The sequence below is a fragment of the Heterodontus francisci genome, chromosome 10 (genome assembly GCF_036365525.1).
Source record: "Heterodontus francisci isolate sHetFra1 chromosome 10, sHetFra1.hap1, whole genome shotgun sequence".
Classification (NCBI taxonomy): Eukaryota; Metazoa; Chordata; class Chondrichthyes; order Heterodontiformes; family Heterodontidae; genus Heterodontus; species Heterodontus francisci.
The window spans coordinates 84,505,688-84,529,218 of NC_090380.1; positions in this window are offsets into that span (position 1 = coordinate 84,505,688).

Here is a 23,531-nt window from a genome sequence, read left to right on the forward strand (position 1 = left end):
ATTATCTATATCCCTTTGCAGACTCCTCATGATCTTAGAATTGTTACTGTGCAGAAGGAGGCCATTCAGCCCATCGTGGCCACACAGACTCCCTGATAGAACGATTCCCTCAGACCCATTCCCCTGCTTTCTCCACATAACCATGCACATTCTTTCTTTTCATATAACTGTCTAATTCCCATGTGAATTCTTCAATTGAACCTGCTTCCACCACGTTCTCAGGCAGAGCATTCCAGACCTTAACCACTTGCTGCATGAAAAAGTTTTTCCTAATGTCATTTTTTGCTTCTCTTACCAAATACTTTAAATCTGTGCCCTCTTATTCTCAAGCCTTTCACAAGCGGGAACTATTTCTCCCTATCTACTCTGTCCAGACCCCTCATGATTTTGAATACCTCTATTAAATCAACTCTCAGCCTCCTCTTCTCCAAGGAAAACAAACTTCTCCAATCTATCTTCATAACTAAAATTCCTCATCCCTGGAACCATTCTCTTCTGTACTCTCTCCAATGCCCTCATGTCTTTCCTCAAGTGCGGCACCCAGAATTTGGATGCAATATTCCAGCTAAGGCCGAACTAGTGTCTTATACAAGTTTAACACAATTCCCTTGCTCTTGTAATCTATGCCTCTATTAATAAAGCCCAGGATACTGTATGCTTTATTAACTGCTCTCTCAGATCCATTTAATATTCCAGTAATCCTATTAAATACAAAAGGAATTTTATGATTGAATTTCCACTGGAAGATAGTGAATTGGCACTCCGATTGATGGAAAAGAAAATTAGGCAGAGTATAAAATGTGTTGCCAATTCATTATTGTGATTCATTTATATGACTGACCAGGAATGATTTCACCCAAAAGCAGCTGCGAGCTCCCACCCCACTTGACGCTCTCCCCCCTCGGCAACTCCTTTTCTCCCCCTCCTCCCTATCGGCTGCTTCCCCCCCTCAGCCGCTCGCTCCAGATCTCACTGCTCCCCCCCCCAACCACTTCCCTGACTGAATGCTCCCTGCTCTCTGGTCGCTCGGTCCCCGCCCCTCCGGCCACTAGCTCTAGGCTGTGCCGCTTCCCTCCTCTTGGCCATTCGCTCCTACGTCGCCCCGTCACCCCTTGCGGCCCGCCTTCCTTCTTTGGGCAGCACCTGGGAACTGATGAAACGTGGGAGCGAGAATTACAACGGATTTAGTTAACAAACCAGAGTGGCTACAAGTAGCTACACTTTTATCACTGTTGGAGAATGAAGTGAGACCAGTAGGGTAACATTATTAGATTATTTAGCATTAGTATACGTTAACAGTCTTAGAAGGAAGATGGAAGCACTGTAGTTGTGGGAAATCAGAGCATGATGGATGCGTGGCAATGGTTATGGGAAGCTGTACTACTCAGAAGTTTACATCTGTGTAAACATGTTGTCCTTGAGATAAGACCATGATTGCAGGAGGCACAGGATATTATAAACTGTGAAAACACTAAGCCTCAGGAATGGGGAGATGATTAATGAGACAATACACTTCTGTTTATTGATCAAGCTGCAGCTTTGGAATGTGTCGGGGGGGGGGGGGTAATTTGGAAAAATGAGTAATTCTATAAATTTGTATTACAGACTCTTTCATTGAGAAGCCTCTGGATGTTTCACCGGACACTTCTCCCTTCCAACGGTGTTTAAATAAACCTTTATTTACTTTAATCCCATGGACCCGAGACCAGTTATTCCATCTTAAATCTCTCTGAAGAACAAAAAAAAAATGAACAGCATAAATTTTGAAAGCCTTGAAGACATGCTTTGAACCCCAAATGAATGTAAACTATGAACAGTATGTGTTCAATGTTAGGGCCCAAGGTGAAAAAGAGTCCATTGATCAATATGTGACTGCATTAACACAGTTCGCAGAATCCTGTGAATTTGCACAACTAAAAGATGATCTAATTAAAGACAGGATTGTATTAGGCATTATAAATCCTACAGTGAGATCACGTCTACTGAGAGGAGAAACTGTCTTTCAGGAAAGCGATCGATGTGCAGAAGCGCTGAGGTTGTAAATCAGCAGCTAGCGCATAGTTATGGTAGAACAGACCAGACATTGCATTATGCTGATAGACGTTCCAGGCCAAAAGGGCAGAAAGATCACGGACAAAGCGCAAGATGCAAATACTGCGGAGGACATCACACACAGGAAAAGAAGGCATGTCCAGCATGGGGATAGCAGTGTTCTCACTGCAAGAAGCGGAATCATTTTGCACACAAGTGTTTGACTAGAAGGAAGCACAACAAACAGGTACAGATGGCCACTGGAGAGGTATCAGCCAAAGATTCTGACGAATTACTATACAACATACAATGGGTTGCTTCAGACAGGTCGATCAGTGATAAGTGGTTTGTGATTGTTGGAATGATGACTGCAGAAGGAGAATATCAAGTCAACATAAAGTGCCAGATAGACATTGCTGCATCATGCAACATCATGACCTTCAACATGGTGATCCAAAAATGAAGCCCTCAAAAGTAAGGTTGAGGTTATATGACAGCACCATACTAGTGCCAAGAGGTATCACTCCGAGTCACACCCTCCTGTCCCTGACCACTGGCCGAATTCAAGGTAGTTAATCTAAGGGGTGTGACTGTCTCCTGAAGCACAGTGTCCAGATAAGTCTCCACCTCCCTGATGTGTCGCAGTGTCAGCAGCTCATCAATCTGAGCCAGAGTTCCTCGAGGAACCAAGACTTGCGACAGGTGTGGTCACTAGGAACCACAATGGGGTCCATCAACTCCCACATCATGCAGGTACGACACATCTCCTGGCCCTGCATCCCTATTTTATTTAATTAGATTTTAATTTGTTTTTTAAATTTCCGACTGGTCTTTAGCTTTTTACTCCACTTTAGTTTTTAGTTCATATACTAATAAATCAATCAAGTCTTACTCTATATTTGATTTCAATTAAATTTAATTTAAAAGTTTACCTGAATACTGACCCCAGCTGCTTTCTGTTTCCCTCCTCTCACTGTTGAATATGACGTCACTCTGATGTCACTTTTCGATTTTTCCCTGGCTTTTCCCGCTGCACCCTTTTCTCTCTGTCTCTGACTGACTTGGCGCACTTTTTGAACCTCCGCTCCTCTCTGTCTCCAACTGGCTTGGCGCGCTTTTTGAACCTCTGGGAGAATCCCGCAGGTGGGTGGAACTTATCAACATCAGGGTCAGGGCTCACGTATGGTCCCGGCGTCGTAGTCCTGATGCCTGTTGGAAAATTCAACCCATCAACTTTAAGTACAGCCATCCTTTCCAATGGGTCCTCTTTATCAGTTTTTCACCCATCCAGTGTCTCAGCTGCCTTGTCTTTCACCATGACACTAGCAGCATCTTCTTCTTTGGTAAAGACAGATGCAAAGTACTCATTTAATACCTCAGCCTTGTCCTCTGTCTCCATGCATAAATTACCTTTTTGGTCCCGAATCAGCCCCACCCCTCCTCCTACGACCCTTTTACGATTAATATACTTAGAGAAGACTTTTGGATTCCCATTTATGTTTGCTGCCAGCCTCTTCTCATACGCTCTCTTTGTCCCTCTGATTTCCTTTCTCACTTTCCCCCTGAACTTTCTATATTCATCCTTGTTAACAACTATCAACCAGACATCTGTCATCTGCACACATTTTCTGCTTCATCTCACTGTCTGGGTGAGATTGTACCAGCAAAAACAAAGTCCCAGCGTCAGGGCTCTAAGCAGGTGGCATAGGTGAGAGAGCGATATCTTTGGGGCTGTCCAATTAACAAATGGCAGGTGAGGGAGCCAGACAGTTAGGTGACATGGGTGGAGGAAGTGCCGGGTAGTCACAGGCAGACACTATATTTAAAAGGCAGGCATCAAACGATTACAAGGCAGGAGCACCAGACAACATAGAAAGGGAGTTCTGGCAACTGGTGGGGTTAGGAGATGGCAGCAGCCAGAGCAAGGGTTGCACCCAGGTTACCTGATGACCCCCTAGAGATGCTCCTCCAGGCAGCATGGGCTCAGAGGGAAGTCCTTTTCCATCAAGACGGGAGGAGCAGACCGGCTAGCCAGTGGAAGAGAGAATGGATGGAGATTGCAGAGCATGTGAACAGCTGTGGTGTGGTCCCAGATATGTGGCTGCAGTGTAGGAAAACAATCAATGACCTAATGTGATGGGGCAAGGTGAGTGCAGCACATAATATTAAGCTCACAGCCTTAAATGTGACAAAAGGTGAATATGAAATTAGAGAAGGGAGTGCCCACCAAGTCAGTGGCAATGCCCAGGAAGCATCATTGGATGGGAGTCTCTTTACGGAGGACACCAGTCAGTCAGAGGTCACTGCTGCACTGCCAGTACTGAATGGCCACATGCAGGAGGCATCCCTCTGCTGCCATGATGGATAGTTAGGCTGCGAACAACATAGGCATGGTGTGTGTCTCTGATAGAGTCATCTGTGGCATAGAAGGAGGCCAATCAGCCCATCAAGTCCATGCCGGCCCTCTATGAACCTATGCAGTCAGTCCCACTCCATGGCTCGATCCCGGTTGCCGTGCAAGTCTATTTCTCTCAGGTGGCCATCCAACCTCCTCTTGAAGTCATTGATCATTTCCGCTTCCTCCACTCTGTGGAGGGCGAGTTCCAGATCATGACCATGTGCTGTGTAAAACAACGCTTCCTCATATTCTCCATGCAGCTTTTGCCCCAAACTTTGAATCTGTGGCCCCCAGTCCTTGTACCATTTGTTAATGGGTACAGTTTTTCCTTGTCTAACCTGACATAATCTTGTCTAGTTCTATGATATCGCCCCTCAATCTTCTTTCTTTTAAGGAAAACTCACCCAGTTTTTCCAACCTAACCTTTGTAATTAAAATCCTCCATCCCTGGAACAATTCTGGTAAATCTCCTCCACATCCTCTCATGGACGATCACATCCTTCTGGAAGTGTGGTGATCTGAACTGGACGCAATACCCCAGTTGGGGCCTAATCAAAGCTTTATTAAAGTTCAGCATAACGTCCCTGCTTTTGTATTCAATGCCTCTATTTATGAAGCCGAATATTCCATATACTTTACTAATCACTCTTTCAATATGTCCTGCCACCTTCAAAGATCAATGCACATGCATCCCCAGTTCTCCTCTGTTACTGCACACTCTTTAGAACTGTTCCATTAAGTATAAATTACCTCTCCCTATTCCTTTGGCAAAATGCATAACCTCACACTTGCCAGAATTAAATTCCACCTGCCACCTGTCTGTCCATTCTGCTAGCCTATCTATGTCCTGTTGCAGGAGGCAGTGTTCGATCTATGATGGTACCAATGCCAATGAAAGAACAGGCCTTGTAGCTAGGAGGCCAGGAGACAGAGCAGGCTGTCACTGATGGTGAGATGGGTGTGGAGCCCCCAGACAGTGAATGCCCTAATGGATGGTGACAACTGACACTCTGGCGAACAACAAACATGGCGCCCATGAGCCATCAATAGTTGATGTGTAATCAGAAGGACGTGTTGGAACCTTCAGTGCCCTCTCATCACTCTTCTCTCTCTTGCAGGTCATGTACAAGAAGAGACAGCTGCAGAGCCTGCCGAATTGCCATCTACCTCTGAGGAGGAGGAGACATCAGAGAATGCAGCGTCACATCATTCCCCCGCATCCTCCAACAATGCAGATACTCTCACGTCGAATGACAGTTGTCTGTGTGTAGCAAAGGGGTCACAATCTGGTGAGAACAGCAAAAATGCATCTGAGCAGCTGTTGGAAGCAGTGGCAGTTACGACCACCCACACTTGGAACACGTTGGAAGGGCACGGTGTTGCTCACCTTTCAGGCCTCTGGAGTCATCTTCAAGGTGGAAGATGTTGGAGCTGCAGCATGAGGTGTGTGAACATCTAATGAAGCTTCCAACAGCCTTGTGCACCCATGTGCGAACAATGGAGGAGTCCATCCAGGCCATGAGTGCAGCCATTTCTTTGGCATATTTACGCATGGCATCCTCCATTGATACAGCAGCCACGTTCATGGAGAGCAATATCCAGCAAACCATACAGTGGATGCCGGAGACATGCGCAGTTCTGTCTGCACTCACCTGGAGACAGTCGGAGAATCGATGGCAGAACAGCAGACCAGGCTCACTTTGGGACAGCCGGAGAGTCAATGGCAGAGTGGCAGATCCAGGCTCACCTGGAGACAGTCAGAGAGTCGATGGCCGAGTGGCGGACCCAGGGTCACCTGGATACAGTCGGAGAGTCGATGGCAGAATGGCGGACTCAGGCTCACCTGGAGACAGTCGGAGAGTCGATGGCAGATTGGGGAACCCAGGCTCCCTGGAGACAGTTGGAGAGTCGATGGCAGAGTGGCGGACCCAGGCTCACCTGGAGACAGTCGGAGAGTCGATGGCCAAGTGGCGGACCCAGGCTCACCTGAAGACAGTCGGGTAGATGATGGCAGAGTGGCAGATCCAGGCTCACCTGGAGACAGTCGGAGAGTCGATGGTAGAGCAGCGGACCCGTGCTCACCTGGAGACAGTCGGAGAGTCGATGGCAGAGTGGCGGACCCAGGCTCACCTGGAGACAGTCGGATAGTTGATGGTAGAGTGGCGGACCAAGGCTCACATGGAGATAGTCGGAGAGTCGATCACAGAGTGGTAGACCCAGGCTCACCTGAAGACTGTCGGAGAGTCGATGGCAGAGTGGCGGACCCAGGCTCACCTGGAGACAGTAGGAGAGTCAATGGCAGAGTGGCAGACCCAGGCTCACCTGGAGACAGTCAGAGAGTCGATGGCAGAGCGGCAGACCCAGGCTCACCTGGAGACAGTCGGAGAGTCGATGGCAGAGCAGCGGACCCAGGCTCACCTGGAGACAGTCGGAGAGTCGATGGCAGAGTGGCGCACCCAGGCTCACCTGGAGACAGTTGGAGAGTCGATGACCGAGCGCTTCATTTACCTCAAGAGTCAGTGCGCACTGACTGAGCTTGATAAACAATCAGTAATGTTGGAGAAAATCCAGATTGTGCCCAATTGTTGAACAAATTCTCCGGACTCAGACGTTGAGAATCAAACCCTTTATTGCATGATATCATGGGGGAGCACACCTTACCTAAATGCGGTCCAGCGCTACTCCCAAAGCTACAGATCGCCGTGGACTTATATAGTATAACAGAGGCAGAGCAGACAGTTTCTCAATCAAACATTTAACCGCAAGACAACTACAGGACTACCTACGAGACTATACACCATGCACAGTCCGAGGTCAGCTTCGCATAAGGCTGCAAGTCAATGCACACTCCAGGTACCACATCCGCCCATTGCAAACGTCTGTCTGGGTTGCACAAGCAATTTGCAAAGCAGAAGGTTCAGCAGAATATTCTTTGCCCACTTTTCCACATCCGCCATGAACTCTGTCTACATCTTGTGACAGTTGATTGTGGTTAGCTGCTCTGTCTGCAATTTATGACTGTTGGTGTGGTTCGACTAGCTACAAGCTGTGTCCTGCTTTTATGCTTCTACAAAGTTATGTAATAATTAGCAAAGCTCAGAAAATTTCTCCAACAAGTAACATTACATTAAAACTGTACGTTGAGTGGTTGGTGAGTAACTGCTGTTTGGGAGCGTCTGTAAATAACTAGCTTCGGACACTGCTGTTAGGGTGTGCGTGGTAATAGCTGGAAATTAGACAAGTTTTTAAAAAAATGTCAATAACCCTTAAGTAGCTACCTTATTTAAGAGACACAAGCAAAAGAGAAGTTGGTGAGTCCACAATTTTTATTATTTTTTTAAGTGGCAAGGGTCATTGTACTACACAGATTGAAATTAGAACAGTATGTGGTGATGAGGAAAGGCATTAATTAATAAAAATTAATTAAGAAAGTAATTCATTCATTATTGAAATGCAATAAGGATGGCAGGTGAGGGAATGTGTTGCAGCTGCTGTATGAGAGAGTTCATGGACACCAATGTGATCCAAGGCAATCACGTCTGCAGTGTCTATAGCTCGAGGAGCTTCAGCTCAGAGTTGATGAGCTGGAAGTTGAGCTACAGGGAGGGGGAAAGCTATCTAGAAATTTTGTTCCAGGAGGCAGTCACACCCCTTAGGTGAGCGCCTTCTGATTTGGTCAGTGGTCAGGGACAGCGGGTGTGACTGCAAGTGAGGTAGATATGGAGATTGAGAAGGAAGAAGTGGAGGATCCTCAGCTCTTGCAATTGTTCAATAGGTTTGACAATTATGATACATTGTATTTTAAATGGTATGTCATAGGTAAATCTCTCAGTTTGTGCCGCAGGGTTCAGACACCACCCAATGTGTGCCAAATTGAGGAGCAAACTTACCATTACCTCCTTCCCAATACCAGAAAATCTCTTCTGTATTTGCAATGGATCCAAAGGATCTCGGTGTCCGTATTGACTTGGTTGTCAATTGCCCTCCATGCAACTGGCAATTGTGTTTTTACTGGAGTTCAAAACAGGGCCACCCTCCTGCAATTTGCCTCCAAACCCAAAGGTGTTGCTGCTGTGCCATTGAGAACAAATAGTTGACTGTTCACTTACTGCTATAGCTTCCCCTTTTATAACGAGCCAAAGCTTTAGAGCATAATACTGTATTTGCAGCAAAGCATTGCACCAACATTCTTCTTATCTGTCCTCCCTCTAGCACAATAAAACTCTAATCTGCTAGTTGTGTGCAATAATTTATATTTCACTTACCTGTACGAGGTGACGGCTCAACAGTGACATAACCTGGACCACTGGGTAATATGGGTTTCTTGATATTGACCCCACTGAAAATATATTATTCTATGTTTAGTCATCGTTTCCATGAATTGTAACAAGTGAAAATTTTATATGCAGAAATCTTAGCAATATCAAGGTGTATTTAACCATTTAGGAGCACGGTCTGTGGCTCACAAGGATCTCCTGGACCCTCTCCCCGTGACATACCTGAGACCAAGGACCAGTCCTTTTGTCTATCATTATGCTCTCACCCGGTGGTCAGCTGCCTTGTCCTGCCAGTTTTGTGTGGTAAACCAAGCTGCCGATGTACATGAGCCTCAAACCCTGCCCCCCCAATTTATAATCAGGGCTTCTTTCATCACCAAAGGAGGAATTTTAACTCCCTCAGCTTGACAGACATCAGGCCTGAGCAGTCCATTTGCTCTTTATTTCCCACCTGCGGCTATTTACCACTGCAGTTCACTGAAGCAGCAGTCTGAAATATTTGCAAGTTGCCATCCTACCGCATAGGTAGGGCGATGATTCAGTTTTAATTGTCTATTGAGCACAACATCACTGCAGATGACGAAATCAGTAAAACCTGAAGAAAACCCCCTTATAAGGCAAGTGTTAAGTTTAATTCTGCAGCCGGGTCTTACCTTTCACAAAATCTCAAGGTAAAGAACAAGATAGTAGTCAACATATTCCAGATTGGAGGTGGGAACCAAGCTTGGCTGAGACAGGCTGTCTGGAGTGGTGTGCCAGTGAGTGAAAAGCTGGGGATTGAGGCAGGGAGGAGGGTAGAAGTTGGGGGCTTTTATTTGATGCCTGGCCTATAAACGATGGAGGCAGCAGGGAATTTGGGTGCATAGTAGGCTGCCTGCAGCATGGAATCAGTGGGATGCTGAGGTCGAGTAGCTCTTGACACAAGTCAGTGTGTTTGGGATGGAGTGGCAAACCCTGGTGGTTCTGCAGTATTGAGGATGATTTGGCAGCATGGGGGTGTTGGGAGAGTCTTATGTTTAAGACAGGGAGATCTGGGGTCTGATGGTCTTAAGGCAGGCTGGGAACTGATTGTGTTTGGAAGGAATTCTGGGGCTGGCAGCATTCTTAGAGATTTTGGGTTTGGCAGCACTCAGGTTGGAGTCTGGGAACTGGCAGCAGTCAGGAAAAGGTGGCTTTGATGCTTAAAATGAGCCAAGCCCGGGCACAGGACATCATTTCAAAATCCAAGCAGAGGATGGACCAATAGACTCCTGAATCTGCCAAGTCTTGACCTCTATGACACTGCCAGGTTTCCCCACTCTCAGGAAGCCCAACTGACCAGAGTTAAAGTTGAAAAACAAAATGACAATAAGGCTCACAGACTAATCATCATACTTTTTTTTATTCACTCATGGGATGTGGGCGTCGGTGGCTCGGCCACCATTTATTGCCCATCCCTAATTGCCCTTGAGAAGGTGGTGATGAGCTGCCTTCTTGAACCGCTGCAGTCCATTTGGGATAGGCATACCCACAGTGCTGTTGGGAAGGGAGTTCCAGGCTTTTGACCCAGCGACAGTGAAGGAACGGCGATATAGTTCCAAGTCAGGATGGTCTGTGACTTGGAGGGGAAATTGCAGGTGGCGGAGTTTCCATGCATTTGCTGCCCTTGTCCTTCTAGTTGGTAGAGGTCGTGGCTTTGGAAGGTGCTGTCTAAGGAGCCTAGGTGCGTTGCTGCAGTGTATTTTGTAGATGGTACACACTGCTGCCACTGTGCGCCGGTGGTGGAGAAAGTGAGTGTCTGTGGATGGAATGCCAATCAAGCGGGCTGCTTTGTCCTGGGTGGTGTCGAGCTTCTTCAGTGTTGTTGGAGCTGCACCCATCCAGGCAAGTGGAGAGTATTCCATCACAGTCCTGACTTGTGTCTTGTAGATGGTGGACAGGCTTTGGGGAGTCAGGAGAAGTGTTACTTGCCGCAGGATTCCGAGCCTCTGACCCTGCTCTTGTAGCCACGGTATTTATATGGCTCCTCCAGCTCAGTTTCGAGTCAATGGTAGCCCCTAAAATGTTGATAGTGGGGTTTCAGCGATGGAAATGCCATTGAATGTCAAGGGGAGATGGTTAGATTCTCTCTTGTTGGAGATGGTCATTGCCTGGCACTGTGCCTGGGCAGCACAGTGGCGCAGTGGTTAGCACCGCAGCCTCACAGCTCCAGCGACCCGGGTTCAATTCTGGGTACCGCACTATGTGGGGTTTGCAAGTTCTCCCTGTGTCTGCGTGGGTTTCCTCCGGGTGCTCCGGTTTCCTCCCACAGCCAAAAGACTTGCAGGTTGATAGGTGAATTGGCCATATAAAATTGCCACTAGTATAGGTAGGTGGTAGGGGAAGAAAGGGACAGGTGAGGATGTGGTAGGAATATGGGATTAGTGTAGGATTAGTATAAATGGGTCCAGATAAGTCCAGATAAATTGGCGTAGAAACTGGGCGCCACGGGTTGCCTTTGTCGGTGGGAGAGGTCATTGCACCTCACTGGACAGCTACCGCCCACCTCAAACCGGGCAGCCCCCGGTCAATAAGGTTCTGTCCCGCCACAGTCTGCCTGCTTCAATGGGTGCTTGGAGCTCAGGGTCATTGCCCGAAAGGTGGACTGATACACCGCACCAAACAACATGAAAAAAGGAAAGAAGGTACCAGCCCTTCGCTTTGCAAGCTGGAACGTCAGAACTATGTGTCCTGGCCTGTCGGAAGACCTTACACAAATCAACGATTCTCGGAAGACCGCCATCATTAACAACGAGCTCAGTAGATTCAATGTGGACATTGCAGCACTTCAGGAGACTCGCCTCCCCGCGAGTGGCTCTCTAGCAGAGCGAGACTACACCTTCTTCTGGCAGGGCAGGGATCCTGAAGAACCAAGACAGCATGGAGTGGGCTTCGCCATCAGAAACTCCTTGCTCAGCATGATAGAGCCTCCCTCAAATGGCTCAGAACGCATACTGTCCATCCGACTGCTCACCACCTCTGGTCCAGTACACCTACTCAGCACCTATGCTCCAACACTCTGCTCCTCACCTGAAGCTAAAGACCAGTTCTATGAACAACTCCATAACATCATTAGCAGCATCCCCAACACCGAACACCTATTCCTGCTGGGGGACTTTAATGCCAGGGTTGGGGCCGACCATGACTCATGGCCCTCCTGCCTTGGGCGCTATGGCGTTGGAAGGATGAATGAGAACGGGCAGAGACTGCTTGAGTTGTGTACCTATCATAACCTCTGCATCACCAACTCGTTCTTTCACACTAAACCCTGTCACCAGGTTTCATGGAGGCACCCAAGATCGCGTCGTTGGCACCAGCTGGACCTCATTGTCACAAGGCGAGCCGCCTTAAACAGTGTTCAAATCACATGCAGCTTCTACAGTGCGGACTGCAACACCGACCACTCCCTGGTGTGCAGCAAGGTTAGACTCAGACCAAAGAAGTTGCATCATTCCAAGCAGAAGGGCCACCCGCGCATCAACACGAGCAGAATTTCTCACCCACAGCTGTTACAAAAATTTCTAAATTCACTTGTAACAGCCCTTCAAAACACTCCCACAGGGGATGCTGAGACCAAGTGGGCCCACATCAGAGACGCCATCTATGAGTCAGCTTTGACCACCTACGGCAAAGGTGCGAAGAGAAATGCAGACTGGTTTCAATCTCATAATGAAGAGCTGGAACCTGTCATAGCCGCTAAGCGCATTGCACTGTTGAACTACAAGAAAGCCCCCAGCGATTTAACATCCGCAGCACTTAAAGCAGCCAGAAGTACTGCACAAAGAACAGCTAGGCGTTGCGCAAACGACTACTGGCAACACCTATGCAGTCATATTCAGCTGGCCTCAGACACCGGAAACATCAGATGAATGTATGATGGCATGAAGAGAGCTCTTGGGCCAACCATCAAGAAGATCGCCCCCCTCAAATCTAAATCGGGGGACATAATCACTGACCAACGCAAACAGATGGACCGCTGGGTTGAGCACTACCTAGAACTGTACTCCAGGGAGAATGCTGTCACTGAGACTGCCCTCAATGCAGCCCAGCCTCTACCAGTCATGGATGAGCTGGACATACAGCCAACCAAATCGGAACTCAGTGATGCCATTGATTCTCTAGCCAGCGGAAAAGCCCCTGGGAAGGACAGCATTATCCCTGAAATAATCAAGAGTGCCAAGCCTGCTATACTCTCAGCACTACATGAACTGCTATGCCTGTGCTGGGACGAGGGAGCAGTACCCCAGGACATGCGCGATGCCAATATCATTACCCTCTATAAAAATAAAGGTGACCGCGGTGACTGCAACAACTACCGTGGAATCTCCCTGCTCAGCATCGTGGGGAAAGTCTTTGCTCGAGTCGCTCTGAACAGGCTCCAGAAGCTGGCCGAGCACGTCTACCCTGAGGCACAGTGTGGCTTTCGTGCAGAGAGATCGACCGTTGACATGCTGTTCTCCCTTCGTCAGATACAGGAGAAATGCCGTGAACAACAGATGCCCCTCTCCGTTGCTTTCATTGATCTCACCAAAGCCTTTGACCTCGTCAGCAGACGTGGTCTCTTCAGACTACTAGAAAAGATCGGATGTCCACCAAAGCTACTAAGTATCATCAACTCATTCCATGACAATATGAAAGGCACAATTCAACATGGTGGCTCCTCATCAGAGCACTTTCCTATCCTGAGTGGTGTGAAACAGGGCTGTGTTCTCGCACCCACACTTTTTGGGATTTTCTTCTCCCTGCTGCTTTCACATGCATTCAAATCCTCTGAAGAAGGAATTTTCCTCCACACAAGATCAGGGGGCAGGTTGTTCAACCTTGCCCGTCGAAGAGCGAAGTCCAAAGTACGGAAAGTCCTCATCAGAGAACTCCTCTTTGCTGACGATGCTGCTTTAACATCTCACACTGAAGAGTGCCTGCAGAGTCTCATCGACAGGTTTGCGGCTGCCTGCAATGAATTTGGCCTAACCATCAGCCTCAAGAAAACGAACATCATGGGGCAGGACGTCAGAAATGCTCCATCCATTAATATTGGCGACTACGCTCTGGAAGTGGTTCAAGAGTTCACCTACCTAGGCTCAACTATCACCAGTAACCTGTCTCTAGATGCAGAAATCAACAAGCGCATGGGAAAGGCTTCCACTGCTATGTCCAGACTGGCCAAGACAGTGTGGGAAAATGGCGCACTTACACGGAACACAAAAGTCCGAGTGTATCAGGCCTGTGTCCTCAGTACCTTGCTCTACGGCAGCGAGGCCTGGACAACGTATGCCAGCCAAGAGCGACGTCTCAATTCATTCCATCTTCGCTGCCTTCGGAGAATACTTGGCATCAGGTGGCAGGACTATATCTCCAACACAGAAGTCCTTGAAGCGGCCAACACCCCCAGCTTATACACACTACTGAGTCAGCGGCGCTTGAGATGGCTTGGCCATGTGAGCCGCATGGAAGATGGCAGGATCCCCAAAGACACATTGTACAGCGAGCTCGCCACTGGTATCAGACCCACTGGCCGTCCATGTCTCCGCTATAAAGACGTCTGCAAACGCGACATGAGATCGTGTGACATTGATCACAAGTCGTGGGAGTCAGTTGCCAGCATTCGCCAGAGCTGGCGGGCAGCCATCAAGACAGGGCTAAATTGTGGCGAGTCGAAGAGACTTCGTAGTTGGCAGGAAAAAAGACAGAGGCGCAAGGGGACAGCCAACTGTGTAACAGCCCCGACAAACAAATTTCTCTGCAGCACCTGTGGAAGAGGCTGTCACTCCAGAATTGGCCTTTATAGCCACTCCAGGCGCTGCTTCACAAACCACTGACCACCTCCAGGCGCGTATCCATTGTCTCTCGAGATAAGGAGGCCCAAAAGAAAAAAAGAAAGAAGTATAAATGGGTGGTTAATGGCCGGCACAGACTCGGTGGGCCAAAGGGCCTGTTTCAGTACTGTATCTCTAAATCTAAATCTTGTGTGGCACGAATATTACTTGCCACTTATCAGCCCAAGCCTAGTTATTGTCCAGGTCTTGCTGCATTTCTACACAGACTGCTTCAGTATTTGAGGAGTCGTGAATGGTGCTGAACATTGTGCAATCATCAGAGAAAATCTCCACTTCTGACCTTATGATTGAAGGAAGGTAATTGATTAAGCAGCTGAAAATGGTTGAGCCCTGGACACTACCCTGAGGAACTCCTGCAGTGATGTCCTGGAGCTCAGAAGATTGACCTCCAACAATCACAACCATCTTCATTTGTGCTATGTATGACTCCAGCCAGCGAAGATTTTTCCCCCTGATTCCCATTGACTTCAGTTTTGCATGGGCTCCTTGATGCCATACTCAGTCACATGCTGCCTTGATGTCAAGGGCAATCACTCTCACCTCACCTCTTGAGTTCAGCTCTTTTGTCCATGTTTGAACCAAGGCTGTAATGAGGTCAGGAGCTGAATGGCCCTGACGGAATCTACAGTGAGCATCACTGAGCAGGTTATTGATAAGCAAGTGCTGTAGGATGGCACTGTTGATGACACCTTCCACCACTTTACTGATGATTGAGAGTAGACTGATGGGGCGGTAATTGGCCAGGGTGGACTTGTCCTGCTTTTTGTTTACAGGACATACCTGGGCAATTTTCCACATTGCTGGGTAAATGCCAGTGCTGTAGCTGTACTGGAACAGCTTGGCTCGGGGCGCGGCAAGTTCTGGAGCACAGGTCTTCAGTACTATTTCTGGAATATTGTCAGGGCCCATAGCCTTTGCAGTATCTAGTGCCTTCAGTCGTTTCTTGATATCACTCTGAATGAATCGAATTGTCTGAAGTCTGGCATCTGTAACATTCCATCCAGCCACCTCGGAGCAGCTTGGGCCCCCGCCCACTTTCCAGCCTCAGTTAGAGCCTGAAGGGACAGGTTGGAGGCCGGTTTGTGTTAGGAAACAGATTTTTCAGACTTTAAACGCCCACTCACTCCAAAACCCTCTCACTGTCTCGGATGACATGATGGATTGACTGCTTGGGTGAGATACTAGGAGACTGAGAACAATTTTGAAACTGCTCCACGGTATGAATTACAATTTCAGGAGAGGAGAGAAAAGAATTACAATTAATGTTGAAATGGCACAGGTTATTGCCATTTATTTTCCAAATGATATCAGAAGTTTTATTTTACAATTCTTGCCAATACCAAAGTATCTTATTATTGACATAATTATATGCAAGCAATTTAATTGTCTTTTAAGTTTAGAATACAGTAGGAACTCTCTGGTAGCCCTGAACAGCTAAGCTAAACAGAACTAGTCTCAGATTCAATCCCTCATGTGTGCTGTGTTAGATGATCTGGTGTGTTGGTGATGGTGCTAGAACAGCCTCAGCACTCTTGGGCTCGTTAAGGTGGAGTCAGTCAGGATTCTCGGCCTTGATCAATATCCGCTACACTTGCTGGAAATGTTGAAACTGGATAAAGACAGGTTTGAAGGTCAAGGCTCAGACATAAACAAGGGCCACTTAAGGATGGCACGAGCGGGTGACTGGAACCTGTGGTGCCACACTCCAAAGACTCAACAGCTTCAGGAGAGAAGAGAAAGTTGGTGGAGAATAAAGTGTTAAAAAATCTACTTCTCTAAAAACAATTGAACCTTTGGCATAAAGTTATCGCTCATGGGTTTTAACGATAGATTAATTGCAGTATTTGGAAAATTTGGGGGTATACTACAGAGGTGTCTCATCATGAATGTGAAACAGAAAAAATCTATCCTATTCAGTTACCACCCAAGAGAAAAGCGTTTTAGCTGTTACCACATAACATTCCCTGTCTGGGAAACAAGAAGTTGACCAATTCCAAGGTTGCCCTTCAGATAGCTCTTCCTCGGATTACTTACCCTTTGAATTTTCCTCCCTTACTGTATAATTACTATATTAACAACCACTTGCCTCCATTCAACAGTTCCTCATCCCCAGTTGAATGTTTTAAATGGACATTCCACCAATGAAAGATCTGGTTCTATGAAGTGAATTCATCATTCCCACCCTCTAAGCTAGGAACCACACTCAAAAGGAGGTCGGATAAGAGCCAAGGCTACAACACTGTCGTCCTCAATCTCCAACCCCTTACCCCTCCAGGTGCATTAGAACATGAGTTTGGTGATTTTTTCCATGTCTCATATAATCCAAGTTGAGAGATGTATAGAAAAGGAAAGCAAATATGTAAATGAAACTGTTAAGTGACATACCTTCGAAAATAATGCTCTTCTTCTCCTGTTAAGAGTTTCTGCTCATAACCTCCCATCATATGGTTAATACGAGCAGTGCAGGGAAGTTTCTTTGATTTGTAACAGAACCAGGGCTCCCCAGTCCTGACATCAGTAAAGTTACAGAGCGGTTTAGTTTGAGGCAAACAAAGGTTACATACAGTGGTCTCTGAGGTATCTCCATATTTGAAGGTACTTCTAAAATACACTCTCCTTGGCTGTTCCTTGCGTAACCTTTCAAGTACTTGGATCCCTTCACTGGGATGAACCAAGGAAACAGACACTTCAACCTTCCTAGCCAAGATAAATTGAAATTTATCAAGTAAAATCCATTTTGGTTATCTATAACTGTTCCTGCTGAACCAGCTTTTAAAGCTGGGGTGTGGATCCGGGCTTGGAGATAGTCACCCCCATATTGCTTTGGGTGTCCTTCAAAATCATTCATTTGCAGCATCACTTGTAACTGATCTCCAACATAGAAAGTCTTTGCAGAATTTAAAATAACAAAGCGAACATGTGATGGGTCGCTGCTTTTCAGGAAGGGCACAGCAGGGCTGGGTGCTTTTGGCCATTTGACCATTTTCATAAGGAATGTTCCCTCTGACCTTTCTTCAGGAGTAAAGCTGTGATTCTGGTAGCCACATTGCAACAGTCTGTCCATCCAAAGAGGCCTTTTTTTCTCCTTTGATTGTTGTTTTATAGGATCAAACTTTGGAGCTGGATAACTCTTCCCATTTGCCTTTGTTCCAGAGAATGAAGTTTCATTATACTGTGGAAAGGAATTACTGTTTGAAATAATAAATATTGTTTTACTTCAGATTAATTTTCTAAAACAGACTGACCTCCAGCCAAGAATGAAGCAGGGATTTAAAAAGGGGAATTACAACCGAGGAGAGTTGTTCCTGATCTTGCTGGATTGGAACATGTTACAAATTGTTCAAGAAAGGAACAGACACCTGGGCAATACCCTAGTGAGGGTTTAGGTGTAGGAGGATTGATGTCCACATTGAAACAGAGTTGATTGGGTCAGAGAGCCTGAAATTGTCAAGTGACAGAACGTACTAGCAAAAAGAAATCACAGTTTTTTCAGTGAGTAGAGGCTGCAAAAGGAGAGAAAGATTGAGTCAAGTTCCAAGGAGACTAAAATAGCAGTACAAAACAAACTGAAATATTAATTTTTGGAATCATCCTGCTGTGCTCCTTGGTGAACAGACTTAGTTAAAATGATGGATCAGATGAAGGATGATGTGGAACTGGGAGCCAGAATAGCAACAATAAAGATGGAACTAAAACTGCTGAAGAGAGAGGCTCAATCCCTCTACATATTCCTCAGCTGAGGTTACCCCTCAGCTGTAGTTGACAGGATTCTTGACCACATCCATCACAATTCCCAAGCCCATATTTCATTCAAATTTGCTGCTGTGTTCCTAGATTATAATAGTGAATACACTTCAAAGTTACTGCACTGACTGTAAAGCACTTCAGGATGTTCTGACATCGTGAAAGGCACTGTAAAACACAGGTTCATTCTTTCTTCCTATTTATGCAGATTTCAGAAGCAGGAAGTCATCAGTCTGATAATTCTGGTGTACATTGAGCTCTCAGCATGGATGAACACCCCACAAAACAATCATCCCATTCCTGCTCCATATCCCAGTTACTTTTTGGGTCGTTAGCTCTGCTGGCATTGCTGCTGATGATTCTGAACATTCATCACATAAAGGTGAGTAAAATAATAAAAGAGTATGTTCATAATGAACTGAGATGTTAAACAAGACTCAAAGTAACAAAGTTTAAAAATGTGATGTGTGTGTGTGCTGATTGTGTGCTGCAAATAGAAAGAATCATGCTGTTTGTTTTTTAGCTTTTCACATTATTTGCCTCTTTAACTTTCCATTCTCATTGTCTCAACTCAGTGGCCGTCTCTGGCTTGGACCTATTCCATGTGGATTCCAATTGCAGTTTCACCCATCATATTTTGAATCCACTCAGGACTACAGGTATCTCCGAGAAATACAACGTTCCTCGGACTGCAATTCTCGCGAGTATCCTGAGATCCACACTCAGTACTATGCGCCGCCACATGCTCACACTGAACTGCTCTCTCCAGCAGCACTGCCTCACCTTATCTCAAGCAGTTCCGAAGAAGGGTCACTAACCTGAAACGTTAACTCTGCTTCTCTCTCCACAGATGCTGCCAGACCTGCTCAGTATTTCCAGCATTTCTTGTTTTTGTCTCACACATACACTGTCAACTATTCAACCATAACAGCCACATTCTCCAAGTTTATCACAAGAATTTCACGATCACAGTTCACTCTTTGCTGCAGGTGAATGTTGCATACAATACAAGGCAACAGGCTGCTATCTTTGGAGGAGGAAGATCCTGTTTGCTCCCTTTGAAGAGATCATACTGGTCATCATGGAAAGGAGCAGAGTGGAGCTGTAGCCACTGGCAACTCTGGTGGATTCACCATGCTGGCTTTCTTCATACCCCCCAACCCACTTTGACTCTTCTGCATTCTTCCTCACCCATCACATTGTGCTGAAGAAGCTGTAGATGTTTTCAACACCCAATTCTTTCTCTATTCTTGATTAGCAAGGGGGTGGAAGGTTATCGGTGGTAGGTGGAAATGTAGAGTAATTAGTTCAGCCATGAATTTATTGAATGGCAGAGCAGGCTCGAAGGGCCGAGTGGCCTGCTCCTGCTCCTTATTCGTATGTTCGTATTCTCACCCTCACAACCCAAGCTAACCTATGTCCTGCTCTTTCATTTCAGCTCCTGAGAATATCAATGCCCCTCAGTCAGTGGAGGAAAAGGAGCTCAGTGTTCCTGAAGATACACCATCACTTGATCTGACTCTCAGAAATACTGGCTCAGATATTGACACCCTGCAAACTTTAGAGGTTAGGTTAGAGGAGCGATCTGCCTGTGGTGAATCAACAGACACAAGTGCACAGGAGCTAAGGCAGGAGGATAGGATGCCACAGGTGCCAGGTTGCCAGAAGGTGAGTTTGCCAACCATTTCTGTTCTTGAGGATTCAGGTGCTGACTTGGGAGGACTACAGTTGCCAAAAAGGGATCATGAACATACACCGGGAAATGTTTGGTGCACTAGGCATCTTGCTAGACAGCATACACACAATCTTGTGGAGCATGGAGGAATCCAGCTCCAAGGCTTTCTGCACAGTATGGAGACCATTCTGCCCAACATAGTTCAAGTATTCAGCTCCATCACAGCGCAGTGAAGCCAACGTGATGGACTGTCTTATGAAAGCTCTGACCGCTCTCATGATAGCAGAAATGGTTACGTGTGGATGTCAGGCTCACACAAAGTGATATTATGAACTCTAAATGAACTGATGAATTGTAGCCAAAATGGAAATTTTTTGGTGCAAAATAAGATGGGGTAAGAATTCAGGTGACTTCTCCTGTACTATGGATGCACATGGTAACTGCTGGAACTGAACCAATCATCATGTCTAGTGAAGTGTTGAATGTAAATATCCCAATCAATGTTAATGGCTACCCCTCTTCATCCAATTGGGCTAACAATGATTTTTCAGACATGGAGACTCCAAACTCAAACTCAGGATAAAGGATGTGAAAAACAGCACTTTATCAAGGTGGCATAGAGATGAGCAACATCTAAACCCATTGTCTAACAATGGTCACACCAGCAAACACCATTTATGAAAACACAATGGAAGAGAAACTTGGGTCACCTGACAGAAGCCATGTCTCTGATAAGGAGTTTTTAATAAGAGAACTTTCCGGTAAAAAGCCAGAAGCCAGAACGAAGAGGGAGATCCATCCCAGCAAGAAGAAGGACCCTGTCAGAATACCGCCTTTAAAGAACAAAGAACAGTACAGCACAGGAACAGGGCATTCAGCCCTCCAAGCCTGCGCCGATCTTGATGCCTGCCTAAACTAAAACCTTCTGCACTTCCGCGGACCATATCCCTCTATTCCCATCCTATTCATGTATTTGTCAAGATGCCTCTTAAACGTCGCTATTGTACCTGCTTCCACCACCTCCCCCGGCAGCAAGTTCCAGGCACTCACCACCCTCTGTGTAAAGAACTTGCCTCGCACATCCCCTCTAAACTTTGCCTCTCGCACCTTAAACCTATGCCCGCTAGTAACTGACTCTTCCACCCTGGGAAAAAGCTTCTGACTATCCACTCTGTCCATGCCGCTCATAACTTTGTAAACCTCTATCATGTCCCCCCTGCACCTCCGTCGTTCCAGTGAAAACAATCCGAGTTTATTCAACCTCTCCTCATAGCTAATGCTCTCCAGACCAGGCAACATCCTGGTAAACCTCTTCTGTACCCTCTCCAAAGCCTCCACGTCCTTCTGGTAGTGTGGCGAACAGAATTGCATGCAATATTCTAAGTGTAAACAACTTGAGGCAGAGACAAAAGGTGACCTTTGAACCTTCCTACATGAGGAATTGTATCAGGATCTTCGCCAGCGAACAGTGACCGATATTTGACCAAAGAAGTCTGCAACCAAAGCATCCATCCATTTGAAACTTTCCAAAGTTTGATGTCAGTGAACCAGAAAAAAGGAGAAACGGGCCTGCGTCATTTTTAGATCTCTCTTCCGGGAAAACAAGGTTTCACAATGGACTCTATTTCAAACTATCAGACCTAAATGCATGTATCATTTAATCTCCATATTTTTGTGTGTGTGTGTGTGTGTGTGTGTGTGTGTGTGTGTGTGTGTGTGTGTGTGTGTGTGTGTGTGTGTGTGTGTGTGTGTGTGTGTGTGTGTGTGTGTGTGTGTGTGTGTGTGTGTGTGTGTGTGTGTGTGTGTGAACTTGCAAATATTTTCAGGTATTGTTCCATAAGCATTTATCTTTCTTTAAACCTACAACAAAATGTGTCATTTTTCTGTTTATTGACCGTTAAAATGCTCAAGGGTTAAAACACAATTCTAATAAAAACACTGTCTTCTCTCAGTTGAGAAGTGAAAAGGGAAACCACCCCTATCATTTCCCACCTGCCCCTAACAGGCAGCACTTGCTACCATGGGATGCTCATGGAATTACTATGGCAGTTTACACTGCTGGTGTGGAATATCAGATGGTGGCCAGCGTGGCTCTAGGGGCCTCTGTTGAAAGTACACTTTTCCCTGAGGCACCACCTCAGGTGAGTTAGTTCAAAGGGAAAGGCACTGGCTGACCTCTTTCATGGTGGTAACATGCCTTCTCATTCATCATCCACTCCACCAATGCTCTTGTTGGTGCCACACAGTCAGTTGGCCCAGAGTGCCCTGGCCCACGCTGAGATGTATCAATTTGTAGCTGGGTCCTCTAGGCTCAGAGCTGCTTGAGGTCATCCTCCAAAGCCATCTGAAACTCAGCAGCTCAAACTGTGGACATTGGGAAACACCTGGTAGGAGCACCAGGATATGAAAACCAACAAACAAGACAGGTACTAAAGGCTTGTACAAGGTGATTAGTCATGTATTTGTCAGTCCTAACATTATTTGTTTGATAAGTTTAAAAAAATTTGTATTTGGTGTTGGTATTTGTCATTGCAGTGAAGATAAGACTAAGTTTGGTCTGGAAAAGGAAATTGGGTGCTGGTTATATGAAGAGTGGTTAGGATTGTGGTACTGTTGATGAATGGGGAATGGGGAATGGGGAATGGGAGGACTGATTTATTTGAAGGGCTTCTCGATGAATTTGTCTCAGAGCTCTGAGTGCAGATAGAAGCTCCGGTGGTCCCTGCCTCTCTCCCTCCTCTTCCTGCTCCTCCTCCTGTTCCAATACTTTGAACCTCTTCCCATTCTGCTGTGATTACCTATCTGGTTTCAGTCAGCCTCTGCTGATTTCAACAGTTTGCTGTGATTAAATGTTCTATTCAATTCACTTTTAAAAATTCAATTCAGTAGTATCACTGCCATTAACAAGTATCGATGTAATTAGCAAGAATTGCTGTATTGCACCCATCTGGTTTCCACATAACTCTGCTTCTCTCTCCAGAGATACTGCCAGACTTGCTGAGTATTTCCAGCATTTCTTGTTTTTATTCCACATAACAAACACTGCTCTGAGCTTATAGCCATTCTGTTAATTCTTTCCTTACAGTTTGTGTTTTGCCCACAGCTCAGGAATGCACCTGGGCATACATGTCGTTACTATTCCTGTGCACTCTGCATTCTCAGCTCTTGGGTCTGCTGGTCACTTCAGAACTGGAGGTCTGTTTTCTGGGTGTTGCATTGCACTCACCTCGCCAGGCCTCAGAAAGTCATTGAAGCACCTCTTGCACTGCAACTTTGTCTTGCCAACACTATGGTTGCTCACCTCCTGAGCCACCTCCAGCCATGCCTGTTTTGTGTAGCTGGCTGGTCTTCTCCTGCTGCTCTCCAGAAACAGGACGTTCCTCTGGGCTGCCAGCACCTCTAAAAAACTCCAGGGAGGCTTTGGAAAATCGTGAGGTAATTCTTCCACAGGTGCCTGACATCCTGCTAACTAACTTAGCACTATTCTCTGCCATTCCAAGGAATCCAGTGTATACATTAATGGTTGGCGAGTGCCCTTTAAACTGAGACAG